Here is a 20143-nt window from a genome sequence, read left to right as displayed (position 1 = left end):
ATGCTTGTACTGTAGAGCAATGAGTCGCATGTCAACACAAGCACCGAAGTCAACATTACCTTCCTTCAATTGGATCAACTGGCGGTGAATCGAGGAAGTACATTACATACTGACGAAACTAAAATGAGCTCTAACATGGAAATTAAGCGTTTCCGGACACATGTCCACATAACATCTTTTCTTTATTTGTGTGTGAGGAATGTTTTCTGAAAGTTTGGCCGTACCTTTTCGTAACACCCTGTATGGATTGAACAGTAGGGGTGACAGACTTCATCCCTGTGTCACACTCTTCTTAATCAGAGCACTTCGTTCATGATCTTTCACTCTTAGTGTTCCCTCTTGGCTTTTGTTTTTTTCTCATTTTGGGTCATCAGTCTTCTGACTGGTTTGATGCCGCCCCCCACGAATTCCTCTCCTGCACCAACCTCTTCATCTCAGAGTAGCACTTGCAAAATGCGTGCTCAGTTATTTGCTGTATGTATTACAATGTCTTCCTCTACAGATTTTACCCTCTGCCCCTCCCTCTAGTTCCACGGAAGTCATTCCCTCATGTCTTAAGAGACGTCGTATCATTGTGTCCCTTCTTCCCGTATTACTCTCCTCTCCAGTTCTGCGCAAAACCTCCTCATTCCTCATTAATCTACCTAATTTTCAACAATCGTCTGTAGCATCATATCTCAAATGCTTGGATTCTCTTCTGTTCCGGTTTTCCCACTGTCCGTGTTTCACTATCATACAATGCTGTACTCCAGACGTACATTCTCAAAAATTTCTTCCTCAAATTAAGGATTATATTTGATATCAGCAGACTTCTCTTGGCTAGGTGTGATTCTTTTTCAGTTGCTTGTCTGCGTTTGATGTCCTCCTTGCCCCATTCGTCATTGGTTATTTTACTGCCTAGGTAGCAAAAGTCCTTAAATTCATGTACTTCGTGAGCATCAGTCGTGATTTTAAGTTTCTCGCTGTTTTAGTTTCTGCTACTTCTCATTACTTTCGTCTTCCTCCGATTTACTCACAGTCCATTTTCTGTATTCATTATATTGTTCATTCCATTCAGCAGATGACGTAATTCTTCTTCACTTCCACTCATAATAGCAATCTCATCAGCGGGTCGTATCGTTGATTTCCTTTCACCTTGAATTCAAATTCAACTCCTGAACCCATCGTATATTTCCATTATTGCTTCTTCGATGCGCAGATTGAACAGTAGGGGCGAAACACTACATACCAGTCTTACGTCCTTTGTTATCTGAGCACATCGTTCTTGTTCATCCACTCTTATTATTCACACTTGGCTCTTGTACATACTGCATACTTCACATCTCTCCCTATAGCTTACTACTATTTTTCGCAGAATTTGGAACATCTCGCACCACTTTACATCGTCGGAAGCTTTTTCTAGGTCGACAAATCCAATGAACATCTTTTGATTTTTCTTTAGTCTTGCTTCCATTACCAACCGCAGCGTCAGAATTGCCTCTTTGGAGCCTTTACCTTTCCTAAAGTCAAACTGATCGTCACCTAGCACATCCTCAATTTTGTTTTCCATTCTTCTGTATACTATTCTTCCCACCAACTTGGATGCAAGAGCTGTTAAGCTGATTATGCCATAGTTGTCGCACTTTTCAGCTCATGTAGTCTTCGCAATTGATGATATTTTTTCGAAAGTCACATGGCATGTCACCAGACTCACACTTTCTACACACCAACACGAATAGTCGCTTTCTTGCCTATTCCCCCAATGATTTTAGAAATTCTGATGGAATGTCATCTATCCCTCTTTTGAATTCTGATCCTAATCCTGGATCCGTATCTCTTCTAAATCGACTCCTAATGTTACCACCCTTGCTTTGATTTTCCTGTATATGTTGTCTGTCCTTCCGATAATCATTTATTTTTCGATGTCTACACATTTTTCATACATCCATTTCACCTTGGCTTCCCTGCACTTCCTGTTTATTTAATTCCTCAGCGACTTGTATTTCTGGATTCCTGAGTTTCCCGGAACATTTTTATACGTCCTCCTTTCATCGATCAATTGAAATATTTCTTCTATTAATCATGATTTCTTTATAGTTACCTTCTTTGTACCTGTATTATTCTTTGCAACTTCTGTGACTGCCCTTTTTAGAGATGTCCACTCCTCTTCAACATTACTGCCTACTGAGCTATTCCTTATTGCTGTTTCTATAGCCTTAGAGAACTTCAAGCGTACCTCGTAAATCCTCAGTACTTCCATATCCCACTTCTTTGCATATTGATTCTTCCAGACATATGTCTTAAATTTCAGTCTACTCATCATCAATACTGTATTGTTATCTGAGTCTGTATCTGCTCCTACGTACGCCTTACAATGCAGAATCTGATATCGGAATCTCGGTCCCCAACGACATAATTTAACTGAAATCTTCTCCCAGTGATATCCAATTATTCTTCCTTGTCTTGTGATTCTTGAACAGAGTATTAGCTGTTACTGGCTGAAATTTATTACAGAACTCAGTTAGTCTTCCTCCTCTCTCATTCATTGCCCTAAGCCGACATTCTTCTGTATCCTTTTCTTCTACTTCTTTTCATACAACTGCATTCCGGTCCTCCATATCTTTTAGATTTTCATCTCCCTGTACGTACTGTATTACCATGTCAATATCCGCGTATACTTTCTCTATCTCTTCATCTCCAGCTTGCGACTTCGGCATGTATACCTGAACTATCGTTGTCGGCGTTGGTTTTCTGTCAATTCCGATAAGTGCAACCCTATCACTGAACTGCTCACAGTAACACAGCCATTCCTGATTCGTGGAACGTTATCCTTTCGTTAATTAGTCAATCTTTTTCTCATGGTCTCCCCCTTGGCAGTCCCCTACCGGAGATCCGATAGGAGGAATATTACCGAATCTTTTGCCAATGGAGAAGATCATCATGATGCATTTCAATTGGAGGCGATATGTCCTGTGGATACACGTTAAGTATCTTTAATTTAGGGATTTTCATTGTCTTACGTACCCTCATACCGTTGATCATTGCTGATTCTTCCGCCTTTAGGGGCAGTTTCCCACCCCTAGGACAAGAGAGTGCCCTGAATCTTTGTGCTCCTGCCCCCTCTTTAACAAGACCGTTGACAGAATTAGGGTGACTTGTTATGTCGGAAGTCATCAGCGGTGACAGGATTCGAACCCAGGACCAAGGACGTTTTGATTAGTAATCGAGACGCTACTCCTTGACCACGGGTTGCTCTTGTACATGTCGCATATAACCTGTCTTTCCCTACAGTCTACCCCTATTTTCCTCAGACTTTCGAACACCTCACACCATTTGACACTGTCGAACGCTTTTTTCAGGACCACAAATCCTAATAACGTGTCTCGTTATTTCTTGAGTCTTGCTTCCATACCAATCGCAACGTCAGAGCTACTAAACTGGACCTTTTGCCTTTCCGAAAGCCAAAATGATTTTAATCTAACACATTTTTCATTTTTATGTATATTATTCTCGTCTGCGGCCTGGTTGCTTGAATTGTCAAGCTGATTGTGCATGATCATCGCACTTGTTAGCTCTTGCAGTATTCGGAACTATGTGGATAGTATCTTAACGAAAGTCAGATCGTATATCTTTAAATTCACACAATTTACACATCAGCGTGAATAGCTGTCTTGTTGCTACTTCCCCCAACGATTTTAGAAATACTGACGGAATGTTATCTATCCCTTCTGTTTTATTCGATCTGACGTATTCCAAAGCTCTTTTAAATTCCAATACTGGGTCCCTTATCTCTTCTAAATCGACTCCCATTTCCTCTTCTATTAATCGCACTTATCTTCCCCTTCACAGAGGCCTTCAGTGTATTCTATCCACCTTTCCGCTCTCTGTTCTGCATTTAGAAGTACAGTTGCATTCCCGTTGCACACTTAGTGGTACCACCCTTGCTTTTAATTACACCACATGTTGTTTTGACTTTCCTATATGCCGACTTCGTCCTGCCGACAATCATTTCTGTTTCAATTTTTTCACATTTCTCACGCAGCCGTTTCGTCTTAGCTTCCGAACACTTCCTATTTATTTCATTCCTAATGGACACTTATTTCTGTATTCCTGAGTTTCCCGAAACATTTAGGTACTCCCTCCTTTCATCAATCAACTGGACTGATGACCATAGATGTTAAGTCCCATAGTGCTCAGAGCCATTTGAACCATCAATCAACTCAAATATTTCTTCTGTTACCCATTGTTTCTTCGCAATTAACGTCTTTGTACCTATTTTGTTTTTCATTCCATCTTCTCTGCTTGTCCTTTTTAGAAATGTCCATTCCTCTTCAACTGTAATGGCAACCGAGCTATTCTTTATTGCAGTATCTACAGCCTGACAGAACTTCAAGCGTATCTCGTCACTGTAGGCAGTGTCTCTAAATTTACGCTTCAGAATCCATGCAATTCTGTACACTCCCGGAAGTTTCCTGTAAGTCTGATTCCTATAATAGTCAACATGGATTTGTCTGATAAAGTCTTGCTTGCATCGCTTGTACAGCCTCGCACTGATGATCTTCTGAGGCCTCAGTGGACAGTTGCCATAAGTAAGGAATATAGTGGTAAGAAATTTTATTAATATTTATCGGATCTAGTTTACATTGTTACCGATAGGCTTGTTCTGGGTATTTTTATCCCACAGACATTTTTGCTGTATTGATCCTGAATGTCAAGTTTTTAAATACTTGTGCAGTGTTGTCTTAGCGATCATTTACCCTTCCAGACTTGGAGTTAAGTTTCTGTGTTTCTGTTTTGTTTATTACTAGCTTTCTTTTACGAGGCTGTAGTCCGCAGCTCGTGGTCGCGCGGTAGCGTTCTCGCTTCCCGCGCCCGGGTTCCCGGGTTCGATTCCCGGCGGGGTCAGGGATTTTCTCTGCCTCGTGATGACTGGGTGTTGTGTGATGTCCTTAGGTTAAGTTAGGTTTAAGTAGTTCTAAGTTCTAGGGGACTGATGACCATAGATGTTAAGTCCCATAGTGCTCAGAGCCATTTTGAACGAGGCTGTATGGACGGGACTTCTTGGTATGGAACGCCACCCGTGATCGTCGCATCTGCGGTGACGAACAGTCCCTCTCGAAACATACCGAGGGTCTCACTGAGAATTTCACAGACCATAATTAGTCTCCCAACCTTGAGCAAAAGCACATCTCCCGTTCCTTATTTTTCCAGTCAACCACCACTTCCCAAAGTCCCACCATCCAGCGACAGAGGAGAATTTCCCTTGCGACTTAGTACCACTCAGGACTGGAGCAACTGAATTACATTCTCTGCCTGTTTTTCTACAACCTCTTGTCGTGCCCTGGAATGAGAAATGTCCTATCCAGTATTCTTCTCATTCCTCCCACAGTGGTAATCCGCCGCCCACAAAGTGCACAGTGTCCTTGTCCGTCTCTACATAACCCCTGCTCCCAACTCCTTGCCTCATGGCTGACCTTCCGTAACAGACCTCGATGTCAGAAGTGTCCCATTCATCCTCCCGCCACCACCTACTCCAGTTCGATCACAAGACTCATCTATCCCATCAAAGGCAGGGCTACCTGTGAAACCAGACATGTGACCTACAAGCTAAGCTGCAACCACCGTGTTGCATCCTACTTGGCCGTGACAACCAACATGTTGTCCGTCTGCATGAATGGCCATCGACCAACTGTGTCCAAGAAACAGCTGGACCATTCCATTGCTAGCCGGTCGTTGTGGCCGTGTGGTTCTAGGCGCTTCAGCCTGGAACCACGCGACCGCTACAGTCGCAGGTTCGAATCCCGTCTTGGGCTTGGATGTGTGTGATGTCCTTAGGTTGGTTAGGTTTAAGTAGTTCTAAGTTCTAGGGGACTGATGACCTCAAAAGTTAAGTCCCATAGTGCTCAGAGCCATCTGAACCATTTGAACCACTCCATTGCCGAGCACACCGCACAGCGTCGTTCATTTCATTGACTGCTTCATAACCCATTCTATCTGTATCCTTCCCAACACCAGCTTTCTGGCCGTGCGGTTCTAGGCGCTACAGTCTGGAACCGAGCGACCGCTACGGTCGCAGGTTCGAATCCTGCCTCGGGCATGGATGTGTGTGATGTCCTTAGGTTAGTTAGGTTTAATTAGTTCTAAGTTCTAGGCGACTGATGACCTCAGAAGTTAAGTCGCATAGTGCTCAGAGCCATTTTTGAACCAGCTTTCCTGAACTGCACAGGTTGGAACCCTCTCTGCAGTAAATTCTACATTCCTGTCACCCTTCTGGCCTCAACCTTCGTTAGTCACTGTCATCACCCATCTAGCCTATTCCCTGTTACCATTTCTCATTCCAACACTACACAGCCTTCTTCTCCACCAACGGAACCTAAGACTTTTTATTTCTCTCCTCTTCCATTACACCCCCCCCCCCCCCCACTCCCGCCTTGTCTAACCTCCTGAGTGCACCTACCTGCCAAACCGTCTCTCCACCTCTGTATGCTCCTACAAGTAGCACTTCATTGTCTCCCACCCCTGCCCTGGTGTCTTTACCATTACCCACCACAGCCTCCTCCTTAGAACTCCACCACTTGTTTGCTCTCCCAGAATGTGGTGCTGCTCGCATTCTGGCTTCAGGTGGCAGAGACTGTGGTCACGTGTCTGTGTGTGTGTGTGTGTGTGTGTGTGTGTGTGTGTGTGAGTGTGTGTGTGTGTGTGCGTTGGTGTGCGTTGAGTGTGTGCGCGCGCACGCTCTCCTGCTTGTGTGTGTGTGTGTGTGTGTGTGTGTGTGTGTGTACGTGTGTACATTGTCTTTTCTCAACTAAGCCCTTGTTGGCCGAAAGCTCAATTTCCGACAGCCTTTTTGTTGTACCTATATGGGTAGCCAATATATGACCCAGCATCTCCACTATATGGTGAGTAGCAAATGTCCTTTTCATAATATTGTTACATACCATCCTGGATTTTCCATTGTTTGATATTCTGTACACTGACTCAACAGGTGAGGGTCTTCTATCGCTGAATGAATCTATCAGCGTTGGCGCACCAAGCTTCGAAGAATATGTTGTTATACTCTTCCCATGAGAGATAAAGGTCCCAAAAATGTACACAGAGTTTCAGGAGAGTAGTGAATATTTTAAGAGGAGGTAATACACACTAATTAAAATAAAATATTACACTGAACGAGTTTACAATTTTTATTAGTTACAGAAATATATCTCTCGCTGATTTACGTTGATTTATTTACGGGTGTAAATATACTAGTTGATAAGTGTTTATTTGTCGACGGTCAATTTTCTTGTCAAGTACAAGTTGTGGAACGGCTATTGGATTTATTTACTTTAGTAATTCAAGAACATGATTAGAATTTTTTTAACCCGTTGTATTATATATTTCGGCATATTGTACGTACGATATGCGTACCGTAATAAATGAAACACGTTTGCAAAAATGCTGAATTTTTCGTGGGACATCGTGGAATAAACCCGCTTCAGCTCCCGAAAGGACGGTGAAATGTATGTAGTCTTCAAAATGGCGTCTATAACGAAGGTGCGTGCCAAGCATAAAGACAGTCGCAGCGAGGTCGCGCATACCTGTCCAATCTCCTCAGGAAATTGAAGAAACGACTTCATCGTGTTCGGCGCCACAAATATGCAAACGGTATTCTCGTTCTCCATGATAACGCAAGGCCTGACACAAGTCTGTGCAGCCAAGAGGAGCTCACGAAATGTAACTGAAATGTTCTTACTCATTCGTCCCGTAGCCCTAATCTCGCACCTCCGACTTCCATCTGTCTGACCCCATGAAGATGCACTATCCGGAAAGCAGTACGTGGATGATGAGGTGGTTATTGATGAAGTAAGATGTTGGCTGTAACGTTGCACAGTGTTGTCATTCGGCCATACAGACCCTCCCAGAAAGGCGGCATGTTGAAAAGTAGGGTTTTGTAGTTATTTATGAACGATTTTGTGATGTAAAGGTAGATTCTGCTTGCTGGGAATATGGAAGAAGGTTTTTTATCCACAATGTATTAGACTCACGTGTGTTTTCTCGTCTTTCTACCTAAATGCGTGACACTGAATCAGTCCCCAGCTGTCACACATCACCAGAAAGCGTAATTTAACTGTGGGGCTGATGTGGAAGACACTATCCAGTTGGTAAAAAGTAGTCCTTGAACAAGCAGGTGGGAAATTTCTTTGTGCGTCGCTGTTCCTAACACAAAAATATGGCGAACGTTACTCATGTACGGCCGCTGTTCTCATCAATTGGTACCTTCTTCAAGCAAATGAAGGTAGACAGTTGTCATTCTGTCCTCGACTGATTTAAAACGAACGTACTATCCGATTAACACGGGTTACCTAACAAACCACTTTCAATCATGACGTCATCGCTATCATTCGGAACTAACATAGTTGGATCAAGAAGAACCCAGATGCCTGTATCGATACGTACTTGCAAGAACATTTCTCTGTTTGACTGGGTCTGCTGTCCTTACAGGAGACCGTTATCTAGACTTCGGTGAAATCTAGCACTGTCAGAAGAGAAAAATAGGCTACAAGGCAGGTATATTGCAGCAGGGCGGTGACCTTGCAAATTCAAGTCGAGACGCAACGTTTAAACCTAACATGCCCCGGGAGATAGATCGGCAGAAATTGTCACATTTCTTAGCCACCAAATTCCGCCGACCCCACCCTTTAGTGTTTCGCCTGCGATGATAGATGAAGGGCGAAGAGCTATACGTCAATTGGAAAGTGTCTGAAGTCAGAGGAGGAAATTTAGCAAAGAAATTTTGAACTTAATCATTTACCTTTGCTTAACGCCGTCTGTGAAGACCGGTAAACCACTATTCTTTAGGGAACAGAACTCCCATGTACATACAGTTTCAGACGTCTGGTTACTTTAAAAATTAGTTAATGTATCAAATCTTAGATATTAGTAACCACCTCAGTTGTATTTAGTCCTTTATTACTCGATCACTACCCGTTTCGTGCAACATCTGTGTAACACCAGTAATAACGGTCCTGAGACATACACTGGTGTGGTAAATTATTTTAAGATTCAAAGAAAATTTTAAAAAGTATTTAAAACTTTTACATGAGTATCAAAATGTTATTACTCACATGATTAAAACATTAGAGTGGAAAAGCTCGGAATCTTTTTCCCAACATTCATTGTACGTCAGAACGAAACACCGCTAAATGGCCAGATTCCAATACAGTGGATGGGTCCAAAACAAATCGTACCGTAGTGATCTGTTGGTAAGGAGAAAATAAATGAAAACTATTAAGACCTAATTTTGGGCCAGAATGGAAAACCAAGAACTGGTTGCCACGGAATGTGGGGATGCTCTACCTAGACAAAATCGTCAAGTAAATAGCTATTGACCGAAAAGCAGAACCTGAAAAGCGTACTTAGCGTTTCTCCGATCTATACGGAATCGCGAACAGGGGATTCGGGCGCGTGTTCTTTCATACTGACGGCAAGAAGCTAAACAGCTTGCCTGCGCACGCGCTGATAATCCGCGGGCTCGACCGAACGACTAGTGGTCTTTTGGGGAGTACTCGATTGTTGAAAGAGAAAAAGGAATATTGAGGTAAAATGTACAAAAAATTCTTCTGAAAAACAATATGAAGAATATCAATTTAATAGTGACAGCCGACATTTTTCGTTAGTAACGCTCCTAAGTTGCTCCTAAACTATAGCTTGAAAGAGGATCATCATGAGGATGTATATTAGGGAAAGGAAACATGTGCCCGTAGAATCCACTAAATAACCTCGAAAATTTTAAAAAAACTTTGAGTTCATTAAAATTCTGAAACAATTGCTTCGTAAAAAAGCTCTCAGATTTCTTCACTGTGACAGAATCCAAAGTTAGTGAATTTTGATACTTATTAACAGTAGGTAAAATTTAAGGAAATTTACAAAAATTTTAAAAACATACTACAAGGTTGTCTGCAGAAGCATGCCAAGCGATGCAAAAAGGGCCTTCTTTAGATTTGTAAATAAGAGTAAAAGACTTAGTTAAAGTTAAAACACATGTCCAGTTCAATAAGTTGTGTCTCGAGAGTGGTTGCATCCCAAATTATATAAAAAACTTATTCCAACAAAAAGTGGCTATATCTGAACACTATGTTCGGAAAGTTATACGTATTGTATCAGATGTGAAATCCGACGTTCACCTGCAAATAAGGATTAGGTAAACGAGGGACTGTATTTAACGCAATTAGCGTTTTCCAGGTTAGTAGGCCGGCAGCAATATGATCGGGCCCGCGAGCACTTGGGGTGTAGTGGGACAGTTTAAAGATCGTTTTACTGCCACAGATCAAGATAAACTAAGTAGGCTACTTAATAATGGCTACCAGATTGTTCATCATGAGGTCACTGAAGGTGGTTTTTGACTTTTATCCTACGGCTCGCCACCTGTGTGATATTACTTTTAACGAGATACAAACATCAATTTCAGAGAAAGGATTATCACACAACATCAGTCATGTGACGAATCAACAACAGATTATTTCGTTGATCTCCCACACCGTCTCTGCACTAGATGGTGTCAATGTAACCACGGCTCAACGAAGTGAAGTACCTATTGGCGTCAATAAGATAATCAAGGGAGACCGTACAGGCTACAAAGGGTCTGGTTTAGTCCTGGAACGACTTTACACTGACAAGGCTATTTTGGGCAGTATTAACAAAAAAACTAAATGAACATAAAGCACTAATTTTCCAGTCTGACAGAGGAAAAACAGCCGTTACCTTAAGTGAAGATCAGTATGTAAATAAAGTTCAGTATTTTTTTGTAGATAACGGAATTGTTAAGTCAAATGTAGATCGTACGAACTACTGGTTTAAAAAAGACCCTTAATACAACCACTACCTTTCCAAATCCATTCAAAAAGAAAACTGTTGTTCCTAAGGGCCCAGTAGCATCAAGACGCCGAGCTTTGTTGAAGCTACATAAAGACGAATTCTAAAGCACGTAGAGGGGTTGGTTACAATACTACGGAGTTGATTGCAAAGTACCTCGATCAAAATTACCGTCATCGAGTTTGCTTAAACATCCGTAGTGGGTGACAGTTAATTGAAAAACTCTAGATTGACCGTCCGCCCAGGAACTCATCTGGTGTCCCTAGATGTCAAGATCAAATATACCAGTATTCCATCTGATCAGGTACAGGTTATTGTGGCTCAGAATGTAAGAGCGCATAGTTGACGACCCAGCAACGAAATTAATGAGGTGCTCAAGTTGTTGGCATTGGTTCTAAGCCTCAATTACGTTAGATTTGGCGACGATATCTTTTTACAAAAACAAGGTCTTGTAATGGGGTCCCCGTTGTCATACAGCCCTGCCAATAGTGTATTCACGAAAGCTTTTGAGTCAGATGCTTTGACTCAGTTTCCAATATATACTAGCAATATCGTAGCTTGCTATAGGTATGTAGATGACATTTTCTATTCAGTGGTTCATGCGAGGAGTATTGTCAGTTCGTGCAAGAGTCAAATAGCCTACACGAGAGTATTCAACTTACTGCTCGGTACAATGAAGGGGGATGTTACCATATCCGGACCTTGTTATTACATTATGTGGTACTAATGTCGGATTCGATATTTACAGAAAGGAAACTACCGCCAAAATAATGATTAACAGCTCCTCCAACCACCCTATGAAGTGCATAATGTCGGCCTTCAGGACGTTTATACATAGGCTTCATAGTCTACCGTTCTCAAAGGGAGCCTCTGATAGATTCGAATCATATACTACATAGCCTACAAAAACGGCTATGACAGTGAGTTTGTCAATGGTATTAATCTGGGTAAGCCGTCCGCTGTGGACGAGAGGCTCTAGGCGCTTTAGTCCAGAACCGTGCTGCTGCTATTGTCACAGGTTCGAATCCTGCCTCGGGAATGGATGTGTGTGATGTCGTTAGTTAGGTTTAAGTAGTTCTAGGTCTAGGGGACTGATGACCTCAGATGTTGAGTCCCATAGTGCTTAAAGCCATTTGAACCATTTTTTAATCGGGGTAACCTCAGGAAGACAAGACAAACCAACGCAAGGGATAGCACCCTAATCAACGCCGGTAGTCGAAAGACCGCTGGTGTCAGGAATCATAAAGTTCCATAGGTCGGCAATATTTCCGAAAGGATCGGTAGACAGTTGAGGTCCAAAACTATTGAACCAGCTTTCACCATTCCCACTAACTTTGGCACAAAGTAAAGGCCCAAAGAACGTTCCACTTGTTCCAAACATAATGCAGCCTGGGTGTATTGCATCACTTGCAATGATTGCCCCATGCGGCACATCGTACAAACAGGCAGAAGCTTTAGCATCAGCTTTAAGACCATTCTATGGTTTCTAGCTCAAAATCTGCCTCGGGGGAACCACCTTCGTGAGCAGAGGCATTCCGGCACCAATCTCTCTAGTAACTTACGGATTTTACATCGAGAAGGCAAGGGCCATACTTTCAGTAACCTGGAGGAGGTCGAAATTATGAGATCAAAAAATTGTTCAAATGTGTGTGAAATCTTATGGTACTTAACGGCTAAGGTCATCAGTCCCTAAGCTTACACACTACTTAACCTAAATTAACCTAAGGACAAACACACACACCCACGCCCGAGGGAGGACTGTAACCTCCACCAGGACCAGCCGCACAGTCCATGACTGCAGCGCCCTGGACCGCTCGGCTAATCCCGCGCGGCAAAATTATGAGATCCATTAGTCGTTTTCCACACCAACATTTTGGGAAATTTCGACTGCCTAAGATATTTGACGTAATACTCTGTACTTTCTTCACCCAGTCCGCTCTGTTGCTACTCGACCTTTTCATTTTCCTCGCCTCACATCCCCACCTCTTGTGCATCCGTCTTATTATCTTAGGTTTTCCACGTCTCCCTTTCACGTATGTTTTTAGTGTTTTTGTAAATTTCCTTAAATTTTATGTACAATTAGTAAGTGTCAAAATTGTAGACAGTCTTCAATTCTTTTAACTGTCACAGTGAAAAACTTTTAAAGATTTCACGTTTACTCACAAGGAAACCTCCCCACCGCACCCCCCTTAGATTTAGTTATAAGTTGGCACAGTGGATAGGCCTTGAAAAACTGAACACAGATCAACCGAGAAAACAGGAAGAAGTTGTGTGGAACTATGAAAAAAATAAGCAAAATATACAAACTGAGTAGTCCATGCGTAGGATGGGCAACATTGAGAGGAGTGTGGGCTCAGGAGCGCCGTAGTCCCGTGGTTAGCGTGAGCAGCTGCGGAACGAGAGGTCCTTGGTTCAAGTATTCCCTAGAGTGAAAATTTTAATTTTTTATTTTCAGACAATTGTTATCTGTCCGTCTGTCGGATCCGAGGTAACTGCGCCGTAGTATGGGGACGCTACACCTAAACGGAAAAATTTGAAAACGTTAAAAACATATGTTTTGACAGAGCACAGGGAAAACTGTGCGTCTGTGAAACTGTTGCATTCATTTGTTGCAGTTTATGTGACAAACTCTTATGTTTTCATCACTTTTTTGGGAGCGATTGTCACATCCACAAGAAAACCTAAATCGAGCGAGGTAGAAGAATCTTTTTACCCATTCGCCAAGTGTACAAGCTAGGTGGGTCGACAACATATTCCTGTCATGTGACGTACATGCCGTTACCAGTGTCGTATAGAATATATGAGACGTGTTTTCCTGTGGAGGAATCGGTTGCTGTATGACCTTGCGATCAAATGTTTTCGGTTCCCATTGGAGAGGCACGTCCTTTCGTCTACTAATCGCACGGTGTTGTGGTGCGGTGGCAAAACACAGACACTAAACTAGAGACGTCAATGAACGAACGGACAGATCATAACTTTGCGAAAATAAAAAAGTAAACTTTTCACTTGAGGGAAGACTTGAACCAAGGACCTCTCATTCTGCAGCTGCTCACGCTAACCACGGGACCACGGCGCTCCTGAGCTCAGACTACCCTTGATGTTGCCTATCCTGCACGTGGACTACACAGTTTGTATATTTTGCTTATTTTTTTCATAGTTCCACACAACTTCTTCCTGTTTTCTCGACTGATCAGTGTTCAGTTTTTCAAGGCCTATCCACTGTGCCAACTTGTAACTAAATCTGAGGGGGGGTGCGATGGGGAGGTTCCCTTGTCAGTGGATTCTTTCCACACATCTGTTTCGTTGCCCTGGTTGCGCTCTAGTATTAGAATAACTTAGGGGCGTCATTAACGAAAAACGTCGGCTGTCACTATTATATTGACATACTACAGGTTGTTATACGAAAAAATGTTTTTGTACCTTTTATTTCAATATTCCAAGTTCTCATCCACCATTCGTGTAATCCTCAAAAGACCACCAATCGTTCGGTCGAGCCCGTACATCATCAGCGCATGCGCGAGGCGTACGCAGGCGAGCTGTTTATTTTCTTGCCGTCAGTATGACAGAGAGGATCAAAGAAGCGATAAGGGTGCTTTTCAGGTTCTTTTTTCCGCCAATAGCTATTTACTTGACGATTTTGTGTAGGTAGAGCATCCCTCCATTGTATGGCAACTATTACTTGATTTTTCATTCTGGCCCAAAATTAGGTCTTAATAGTTTTCGTTTATTTTCTTCTTACCAATAGATCACTACGGTACGATTTGTTTTCGACGCACGCACTAAACTGGAAACTGGCAGCTTTCAATCTATGACGTACCGCCTTTTAGTGGTGACTTGTTTTGACGGACAATGAATGTTCAGTAAAAAGATTACGAGGTTTCCCGCTTTAATGTTTTAACCATGTGATTAATAACACTTTAATATTCTCACGTAAAATTTTTAAAATTTTAAAAAAATTTTTATAATCTTAAAATAATTTACCGTACCAGTGTATGTCTCAGAGCTATTATTCCTTCTGGTTTTATTTTTATACAGATGTTCACCTGAAGGTGGGGCTTTTACTTGTACGAAACCGAGGATAAAATACAGCTGAGGCGGTTATTAATACCCTAGACGAATACTCATAACTGTGGTTGCCCCACTCACAAGGTTGTCTGCAATGTGTAAATATTTTCCTTTCAGCGTACAAGCGACTAAAACTTTCGGAAAGATTTGAAATTATATTTTTAAAATTTGTTGGAAATTGCTAAGTGCTCTCATTATGAAACATTGGATGGAAACAAACTCGGTAATTTGTTCTCTATCGTAAGCAAAAAGTAGTTTTACAGGCTATTAATATGTATGACTTCGTATCTTGTGAACTATGCTTCGTACAGTGATATAATTTTGGAGGCAAATTCAGTGGTACTTGTTGATAACGTCTATAAGCTGTGTCGCGAACAGAGTATTTAGTAAACGAGTCATAAATTAAAATGTCATGCCCGATACTGTCGTTTTACTTCTGAACAGCGATCGTAAATGTGATACACGATTTTCATTTTTGCTTTCATCATTTTGTGGGGCGGAGGATGTCAGCGAGACAAAGTTTCGAGGCGGCGGACGTCAGCGAGAAGAAGTTTCTAAGGTGTTAGAAATCCAGTTTAAAGTTTGTTGGACATCGCTAAGTGCTCTCGTTCTCAAATAATGGATAAATGAAGGCTGGGCATTTGCGAGCCGTCGATTAACGTGCCTCGACACAAATAGTTTCTATCTGAACTCTTATTGCGTTAAACTTTTAACATAAGAATACACCTCGTAGTGAGGAGATTATGACATCATTTAAATTTTATAAATGGTGGGGAAATATTAAAAATGAAACTACTGTTGCCCCTGGAAGTCGCTAGATAGGCAACAAGTAAATGTGTTCAGGGTTCCACGGCCCGAATTCCGGGTTAGGCGTTTGGGAACACAGATTTGTCTTGCTTACATTCGGACAGGACTGTCCTTGTAACCAATAACAATTATTCGAATTAGTCTGTACTGTCACCACCTAAATTGTTTAATATTCATCCTGAAATAATTTACATCGTACACGAAAGTCGAGTGAGGAACACATTACTATCAAGGTTCTTAGCTATATATCTTGTGTATGTCAATGACGACTTTGTAAACAAGTGAATAAGGAATACCACAAATGCATCTAGTGCATGTAACACCTGATACAGCGCCACTGACGTCAGTTAGGACAAGGTTGGCAGACTGAAACGGTTATACCCTTGTTAACATTGCAGTCCGTGCGTTGACCACAAAGTTTTTTGGCAGAGTCACAGACGGTGTAAATCAGAGCTCCCAGCCCCCGCCAGAAAGCCGTTTCACCCCTTTACGTGACGGGCATACCCCTATCGCTTCCTTTTCTTTGTTCTTAACTAAAGGAGACACCCTCTCAGTTTTTCGGATATTTTACTAGAACTGTTAATTACAATACTTAGCGTGCTCCAGATATCTTGTAAATCCAATACCACCCATTTATTTGATTATTTCTTCTTCTCGTATTGGGGAATCTAAATACTTAATTACAATCATTGCGAAAAGAACCAGTAGCTCCGAAAGTATTTTTCCGATAAAGTCTTTTTTTCTCGAAATAAAACAGTCTAGTTTGCAACTGAGTCAGTCTTATTAAAAAAAAAATCCGTTAAAGTCTACGTTGTGTGTACGTACGTACCATCAACGCTTATGTAAGTGACGTTAGACTCATGTGAGACCACTAGAACGACCACTAGAGTGCGGTAGTGGCCATTACGTGTCCATGTTTTCGAGTCAGATGAGGTATAATACGGGCAAGCAAAGTGTGATATGGCTAGCGAACAATGGAAAGAATGCTGGAGAATACCACTTGTTCGCGTTAGAGAATATTATCAGCGATTGACAGAGGCGGCGCAACGACGTCAGCACGAATTCTGCAGTGTGCAGGTATGTGGGGTCTATGTACGATTGCGGTAGACAGAAAGACAATCTTCGATAAACTGTGACCAAGTATGAATGAAGTATGAGAGAATTACCTCATTGTTCACGACTTCGTTACCGCATCGCATCTGTATCTGCTATCCGGCCACAATTATTAGACTCACAGCGATAAATAAAGTCGTACTTCATCGTCGGTTAGAGATTAGTATAAACTGTTCTGCTGAATCGCCATCCAGCGATTGGCCTCTGTTAGCACCTCACCAATGATGGCTGTGTTTAATATGGTACGGTAACCTGGAAGCATGGACTGCTGAAAAGTGACGTTAAATCATTTTCGACGATGAATCTGGTTGTGTGAATGTCATTAGCAATTATGTCGGTGCTAGTGACACTGCATGACCGCGCAGCCCTTCCTTAGAAAGTGAGCGCTAAGCTGCACTACTCCATGAAAGGGAGGCCTAGTCCACGCAGAGCTTGCAGGGTCAGCATGCAGAGCGATGCGACGGAAACGAGCGAGGTTGACTTCGCAGGGATCAACAGTCGATAGGCCTGGTATTAACTCCGGCTTGAGGCTGATGTCGTAGATATAGCGGATGTAATTAATAGGAATACGTGTGTATTAGCGAGGAGGTGTAATCTGGTTCAGGGCTAATTGCTGCTTTGAAGCTCCATGCATACGAGTCCTGTGGTACATGTACCCCATCTGTGATGAATAAAGAACACTGTTTGCATCTGGATCAAGACGGTTCTTTCGATTCGATATACCGGTCGAGATTACTTTTTCCTGAAATATTACAACGCTGTTGGTTAAAACTCAGTTACTCCTTAAGAAAAAGCTTGTGCCAGTCTTCAGAATGGCTTGCTGAATGAATAGATGCTACCCGTACGTCGTTCATTTTATACACACGACGTTCTAAAAAGTTAATCAACAAGTCTTTTTACTAATACCGACAACAGCGACGTAAAACAAGAAATAACCAAAAAATTATTAACTAAACTGAACCATAAATGCCAGAGCATACTGAAAAGTAATGCATCCGAATTTTTCGTGATAAAACTCTTAAAGATACTTATACTAAATAAACCTTCTAAACAGTAGGCTTGCCTACATACTAGAAGCCACCTGCTGCTAGAGGATTTGCAGCGTGATGATCTCTCCGTAGGCAAAAGATTGCGGAATAGTCCCCCATTTGGATATGGGTTAATACCAACAGCAGCAGAAAATGGCATAACGGGAGCCATTAATTAATTATGAATAGGAAAGTAAGGTAGAGAATGAGCTACTGTGAACAGTTCAGTGATAGGCTTATTTTGATCAGAATCGACATCAAACCAACACCGACAGCGATGGTACAAGTATACATGCTGACTTCACAAGCTGAAGATAAAGATATAAGAGTAAGTATACGAGGATATTGGAAAGGTAATGCAGTAGTAAAAGTACATGAAAATCTAATAGTCATGGGGGACTGTAATGCTGTTTTAGTGGAAGGAGTAGTAGGAAAGGACAGGACAATATGGGCTTGGGACAAGGAATGAGAGAGGAGTAAGGTTAATTGAGTTCTGTAATAAATTTCAGCTAGTAACAGCGAATACTCAGTACAAGAATCACAAGAGGAGATGATGCATTTGGAAAAGGCCACGTAATGAAATGAAATATCATGTGGCTAGGGCCTCCCGTGGGGTAGACCATTCGCCTGGCGCAAGTCTACATCTACATCTACATCCATACTCCGCAAGCCACCTGACGGTGTGAGTTGATGCCACTTTGGCAACTTGCGTGTCAATGAGGATGAGATGATTATGATTAGGATAACACAATACCCAATCCCTGAGTGGAGAAAATCTCCGACCCACCTGGGAATCGAACACGGGCCCCTTGGCATGACATTCCGTAGCGCTGACCAATCAGCTACCGGGGCCGACAAAGGCCAGGTGACACGGGAGTATTTCAATTAGATTGCATCCTGCTCAGGCAGAGATTTTAAGGCGTGCCCAGGATTAGACACAGACACAGATCACAAGGTAGTAGTGCTGAAGAGTAGGCTGAAGTTTAAGAGATTAGACAGGAAGAATCAATACGCAAAGGAGTTAAATACATAAGCACCAAGGAATGACGAGACACACTTGAACTTTTGTACTGCTACAGATAGAGCAGGAAGGAATAGCTCTGTAGGCAGTACAGTTGAAGAGAAATCGACATCTTTAAGAAAGAAAGTCACAGGCGTTGGAAAGAAAAACGTAGGTATAAGAAACGCAATTGCGAAGAAAGCATAGGTAACAAAAGAAATACTTCAGTTGATCTATGGAAGAAGGAAGTACAAAAATGTTCAGGGAAATCCAGGAATATAGAAATAAAAGTCTCTGGAAAACGAAACAAATACGAAGTGCAGGGAACTAAGATTAAATGGCTGCATGAAAAATGTGAAGAAATCGAAAAAAAAAGTTTGAAGGACTGACTCAGCATACAGGAAAATCAAAGGGACCTTTGGTGAAATTGAAAGCAGCGGTAGAAACATTAAGAGTTCAACGGGATTTACACAGTCAAATGCTGAGGAGAGAGCGATAGGTGGAAAGAGTACACTGAAGGCCTCTATGAATGATAGATATCTGATGTGATAGAAGAAGAACCAGTAGTGGATTTAGAAGTGATAGGGGATACAGCATTAGACTGAGAATTTAAGAGAGCTTTGGAGGACTTACGATCATATAAGACAGAAAGGTTGGATACCATTTCATCAGAATACCTAAAATCATTCGGGGATTTGGGAACAAAACAACTATTTACGTTTTTGTGTAGAATGTATGAGTCTGGCGACATACCATCCGACTTCCGAAAAATATTATGTAGGCAATTCCGAAGGCTGCGGGAGCTGAAAAGTGCAAGAATTATCGCACAATAAGCTTAACAACTCTCGCACGCAAGAAGCTGACAAGAATAATATACAAAAGAACGGAAAAGAATCTTTAAGATGTGTTAGAAGACGATTAGTTTGGCTTCAGGGAAGGTACATCTACCCGAGTGTCAATTCTGACGTTGAGGTTGATAATGAAAGCAAGACTACAGAAAAATCAAGACACGTTCATAGGATTTGTTGACATGGAAAAGCGTTCGCCATGTAAAATGGTGTAATATGTTCGATATCCTGAGAAAAATTGAGATACGTTATAGTGAGAGACGGATAATATAGAATATGAACAAGAGAAAAGAGAGAATAATAAGAGTGGACAACCAAGGAAGAAGTGCTCGTATTAAAAACAGTGGAAGACAGGCGCGTAGTCTTTGGCCCCTACTGTTCAATATGTACATCGAAGAGGCAATGATGGAAACAAAAGAAAGGTTCAGGAGAGGAATTAATATTCAAGGTGA

The sequence above is a fragment of the Schistocerca americana genome, chromosome 5 (genome assembly GCF_021461395.2).
Source record: "Schistocerca americana isolate TAMUIC-IGC-003095 chromosome 5, iqSchAmer2.1, whole genome shotgun sequence".
NCBI classification, from domain to species: Eukaryota; Metazoa; Arthropoda; class Insecta; order Orthoptera; family Acrididae; genus Schistocerca; species Schistocerca americana.
Note: the sequence above shows the minus strand (reverse complement) of the source record.